Here is a 6,000-nt window from a genome sequence, read left to right on the forward strand (position 1 = left end):
TTTGTCCACATTGCAGCTGATCCAGCACTTCATGGGAGTCAAAATAATTGTACGTGTATTCAAATTCGTCTAAAACAATCAGAACAGTAAAAAAATCATAAAATCGGTTACAATTAATTATACAAAGTATATTCATTTTTTGTATACCTTGTATAACACGACATATAATGGCCCCACAGCCTTCGCGTCATAATGACAATTGCTTCAAATCATTAGTTCTAGCAATATCTAACATTATTTTATGTTTCCCAGCACTTTTAGAAATCAATAAAATGTATGAAAATGACGAATCTTCGACCCTGTATATCTTGGTTCAGAGCAATCCTACAACTTTTCTGCCATATTAACTATTACTCCAAATGGCTAGTTCTAACGATCCGTACCATTTTTTTTCGTTGGCCGGCACTTTCAGAAAAGGCCCAAAAATAATGATCTCCTTTGGCAGGTAGATAGGTCTTATAGTACAAATCTCTTCTTCCAGCCCTTATCCCATGCTACGTGGGGTCGGCACAACATGTCTTCCTCTTCCACTCTCTTCTGTCATCCATCAACTTATCATCTACCCCTTTTATACGCATATCCTCTTTCACGCAATCCATCCACCTTTTCTTTGGTCGTCCTCTTCTCTTTTCTCCATCCACATGCATAACATTCTTCTAGTGATATGACTCTCTTCCCTCCGCATTACATGCCCATACCATGCCAGCCTATTACTCCTCAATTTGTCTACCACTGGTGCTACTTTTAAACTTCCCCTTATATATTCATTCCTTATCATGTCCATTCTTGTCACACCACACATCCATCTCAACATTCGCATTTCGGTCGCATGTACTCGTCTTTCATCCTTTCCTTTTACCGCCCAACATTCTGAACCATACAATGTGACAGGTCTAACGACAGTTTTGTAAATTTTCCCCTTAAGTTAAAGGGGCATTTTCGGGTCGCATATAACACTTGAGACCTGTCGCCATTTCATCCATCCCGCATTCATTCTATTGTTCACGTCTCGATCAATGCTACCGTCACTTTGGAAGAGCGAACCGAGGTACCGGAAATTGGAGCAGACAGGTAGAGTTACGCCATCCAAAGAGATATCAGAGAAACTGGAGGGGCCACCGAAGTCACAGAACAGATGTTCTGTCTTCGTTCGGCTGATGCTCAGGCCAACACTCTCCAATTTCTCTTGCCATCTACGCAGTCTGCTCTGGACGTCGGCCGCATCTTCTCCGAAGAGCACAATGTCGTCGGCAAACAGCATGCACCAGGGCGCTTGTTCCTGTATGCTTGACGTCAGAGCATCCATTACTTATAGTACAAATATAGAAATAAATCTGAAAAGCGCGAATTTGTGGTTATATATACCAAGTGGGGTATTATATGAAAGGGCTTTACCTGTACATTCTAAAAGAGATTTTTATTTATTTTTATGCATAATAGTTTTTGATTTATCGTGCAAAATGTTGGAAAAAATACCCGAGTACGGAACCCTCCGTGCACGAGTCTGACTCGCACTTGGCCGGGTTTTTCTCTTGATACAGGCGCGTCGTAACGTTTGATAAGCAAAATGGGGCGGAAAATAGGTATCAGAATATTCTCGCGTAGGTACACTCAGTTAAAAATCTACATAAAAACAAGCAAGGATTTCATATCATTGATGCCAGAAGAATCAGCTTGCTCTTGATGACAATCATAAAATATGACAAGGGCTGGTTTAGAGTGCGGTTGCCTAGAAGATGCTTAGTTACTCTTGACTTGAAGGTATTCAGGTTATGAGAACACGGATGCCGGAAGGGATTCCTGTAGTATCATTTAGCTGTTTCTATCGTAAAAATCAGAAGTAGGTCAGGAAGCTACCTTTAACTGACGAAGAAAGAAATAATCAAAACCTTTATCAAACTCCGATATTTTGAGTATAATATATAGTTACTATGTCTCAGCTTATGCAAGTGTACATCCGACAGCATACATAAACTCCCAAGATCCTTCTGTAGTCGGCTTGAAATAATATACTGTAAATTCTACATAGAGTAGACAGATATACACAAGTTTCCAGTCAGCACTATACCAGTAGCTCAGGCCTAGACAGCATCGTTTGCATCGGTAACCAGCGAGCGTGAACCGTTTGGCGAACTAACACACCGCTTACATAGTCTGTAGATACACAAGCTGTGCTACACTAACGAATGTTCTAAAATAACATACCTACTGTAAAAATCGATATACAGCTGTAGACCTAGACAGATATATGCAAGTTTCCAGTCAGCACTATACCAGTAGCTCAGGCGTAGGTACAGCATCGTTTGTATTGGTAATCAGCGAGCGTGAACCGTTAAGCGAACTAACACACCGCTTACATGGTCTGTAGATACACGAGCTGTGCTACACTAACGAATATTCGACTAGCTATAAACTAAACCTTGAAAGGCTGTTTTATAAACAACGAGCAACGAAGCGACATGCTGCAGCTGCTATTTTACCCTTAAACGACGTATCTAATTCTAATTTTGGAGAGGATATACGACAACATAGACTCCCAAAATCGTAATCCTGCTGTAGTCGGGTTGCAATAACATACATAGGTACTGGATTTACAGTAGACAGACGCAACTTCCCAGTCAGCACTATAATACCAGTAGCTCGGGAATCGGTAACCATAGCGAGCGTGAACCGTGAAGCAGACTAACACACCGCTTACATATTATGGCCTGTAGATACACGAGAGATGCTACACTAACGAGTTTTCTGAAATAACACCTACAGTAAATTCGACATACGATATACATACGATATATTTAATCTTACGAGGCAAGAATTCCATAAACGACGTCAAAGACGTTTTTACAGTTTACCTAAATTGGTAGTGTAAAAATGTAATCTTTGGATTTCAAGCTCTCTGTCCAAAATCAAATCATGTCCGAAAACGTTTCTAAATCAAATAGAGGCTCTGATAGTCCTAAAATTCAATTCCCACTACCCCCAGAGGGGTGGGCAGAAAGCGGAAACTGTATGCATCCCCTGCGCATGGAGATGGAAAATCTTAAAACGCAATTTCCTAATTTATACCTTTGAAGTAGGTATAATTTTCTGGATAAGACAGCGTGGATGGATGAACTTATCTCTCAAAGAACCTTCTCCTCAGGAACGCAGGTGTCGAGTTGAAATTAATATCAATAGATACTTAGATACGGTTTACGGTTCATTGGAACTGTAAAAAATCTGACAACGCAATCAAAAAAAAAATACCTATTGAAGTAGGTACTTATGCAATATACTTTGATATTCGCAATCTAGGGTAGGTATTTTCCTTCGACCTGGAATCATTTTTGGCAAGAAGCAAGGTCTCAGAGCACGAGTATCTAAAGGAATTATCTGAAAATCGTTAATTTCTAGTTACTTACCTATATCACATAAAAAAGTTTTTTATGGGATTACAAACTTTTGCAGTTGGAGATAATATTTTTTTTTTCATTTATTTACAGAGTTACTGAAAGTGAACATTTATATACCAAACTTTGTAGACCAAAGTACTAGATAAAAACTAAGCCTTGCACTTGGCAGTTTTATTACATGACAAAATAGCCCTTGACCAACGAATCACAGATGGAAGCGGATTTTTTAATATCATACCAAGCTTTTTCTGGTAGGCTGAGATTTTTATTCGGTTGTTGAGACGAACCACAGCCAAATTTCGTATTGAGCCAGTTAAGAAATTATAAATTCCCGTAATTCCCCCAATTCCTAATGTTTCTAGGTATATTTTATTCAAAAAAAGCGGATTCTATGAATCATGTAGAGTCTAATGTATTCATTAACCGAAAAATATTTAGGTAAATAACTACGTCGATTTTCCCCCAATAAAAGTATTGCCCTGGAAAACTCAACAATGAACTAAACTGTGCATAAAGAGTAAAGTTATAAGTAGGTACCATATTAAATTAAATATTACAACCAATATACCAGATTGGTTCTACACATTATAAGAATTGGTAATTGGTTTAGCTTTAGTAATAACTGAATCAAAAACTAGGCCGGTTTTTTACAAACACTATACTTAAATAACTACCTACACCTAGGTATTTTTGTCCTGAAATAAAGCGCATACACCTATCTAATTATGTGCGACTATTCTAAATAAATATTGCAATAATAATAATTATAACCAGAAACATTTCATTAAAATGTAGGACCAATAAATGCCGGTTTTTTCCAGAAACATACGACTAATTTTCCTGAAAGAGAGCTTTATAATGTATGCATAAAAGCCTTTGATAAAAGAGCCGCACATTTGCTCTATTAAATATTAAAAATTAGAGTATCGCAATGCAGTAAATACACTTACGTAAGTTGGTTAGCGGCGTCCAAAACACTTTCCTTACACGAATCCAACTAGAACCAAGAGTTTCACTAAAATAACCATGAAATAAACACTAAATAACGTCAGGAAAAGTCGAAAACTAAACAAAAAGCAACCACGTGAACACAATCTGTGAAAATTCGAAATGTTATTTGCACTTCGGGAAAAGATCGCGTCGATTTTCCTCGGCGAGGGAAATGTGCTTCCTCCACACGCGTTGGGGACAAACTGAGATCTGTTGTAACGAGGGGTCGCAGGCATTGGGGTGAAATAGGGTGCGCGGGGGCGAAAATAGGGCTGGCTAAACTCGTGACAGATAGTCTCTTTTGTCATACAAAATGCTAAATAGTATCAGCACAAGTGCCATTCAAATTCAGCGTCTGAAAACACCTGGTAGAAAAAGGCCTCCTCTTTGCACGTTTATACTTCAGATTGTCACACAGGACTGTCACCTTATAAAAGACTATCCACTGTTGAAAAGAGCAACCGTCGTGTTTCTTGCCGATTCTTCTCGGTAGTCAGTTTAGATAATCCGAACCATGGGACACGCGATGCGCAATATCACGATCCTGTATGGAAGAAATATTGATGGTATTGATTATGTAAATGATAAAAGAGTATGGATTTGACCTGCTGCAGCTCGCTCCGGACTTCAATAGCTTTTATACTTACATGGCATAATATTGTATATCAAATCTTTGAAAATAGCAACCGCCGAGTTTCTTGCTGGTTCTTCTCGGTAGGAAAGGCAATCCGAATCAGTGGTAGATGAATTTGACGATTGAATAGTATTTGTAAAAGCTTAATTGAATAAAAAATATTTTTATTTTATTGACACTTGACAGTATCGCAATTCGACCCTCACCCTACAACCATCTACTTAGTACCTAAATGGCGATTCAAAAGCTCTTTGTAAAAGTTTCTTTTATTTAAAATGTATGCGCTATTTCAAAGATCTTGGCTAAGGCTGATGCTATTGAGTGAAAAACTGAAATAGAATAAATACTATTAGCGATTTCCACAGTTAGTATTTTCTTATCTAGCTAGATAAGCGACGTTCTAGGAATGGTTTTTGAAAAACCGGATTAGGTATTTGATAAATAACTACTCATATTATACGTGTCTGTCTGTCTGCTAGTTTTTCATGGCCCATCTGTTTAACAGATTTTGGCCAAACGTACAAATATAGCTTACATCATAAGACATAGTCTACTTTTGGTTCCGGAAAATCAAAGAGTAAGTACCTATCTGTACCTAGTTCCCAGGAGATTTAAAAAAAAACCCTAAATCTACGTGGACAAAGTTGCGGGAATCGTCTACTTGGTACAGAGATACTTTTATCCAGGATATGGACATAATATGCTACTTTTCCCGGAAAAAAAGAGTTTCCATAAAGTTTTTATGAACCTAAATTTGCGCGGACGAAGTCGGGGGCATCAGCCAGTCCGTACACAATCTAGCTCATTGGCATGAAAATATAATTTAGCATATACAAATGATTCTATTGCTGCATTCACACAAATGCTTCGCTATGTATCCACGTGAACAATATGCATGGCATGAAAAAGCCTTCTCAGACAGTGTGTGTCAACCCTAAGCGGAACAGACGGCCGGCTGAATGGGATGGGATGGACTCGTCGCCA

The 6,000-nt window shown here is 38.4% G+C and overlaps 1 protein-coding gene across 4 annotated transcripts in view; it reads right to left on the minus strand.

Annotated features, from left to right (window-relative positions):
- The window catches only part of LOC123870599, a 191,345-nt gene extending 186,778 nt beyond the window's left edge, over positions 1–4,567 (minus strand). For all 4 annotated transcript variants that reach the window (XM_045913961.1, XM_045913963.1, XM_045913965.1 and 1 more), the window contains exon 1: positions 4,343–4,567. The gene's annotated coding sequence lies outside the window, so the exon portion shown is untranslated. The remainder of the gene's footprint in view (positions 1–4,342) is intronic.
- Positions 4,568–6,000: the final 1,433 nt, after the last annotated feature.

The sequence above is a fragment of the Maniola jurtina genome, chromosome 12, assembly GCF_905333055.1.
Source record: "Maniola jurtina chromosome 12, ilManJurt1.1, whole genome shotgun sequence".
In the NCBI taxonomy this organism is placed as follows: Eukaryota; Metazoa; Arthropoda; class Insecta; order Lepidoptera; family Nymphalidae; genus Maniola; species Maniola jurtina.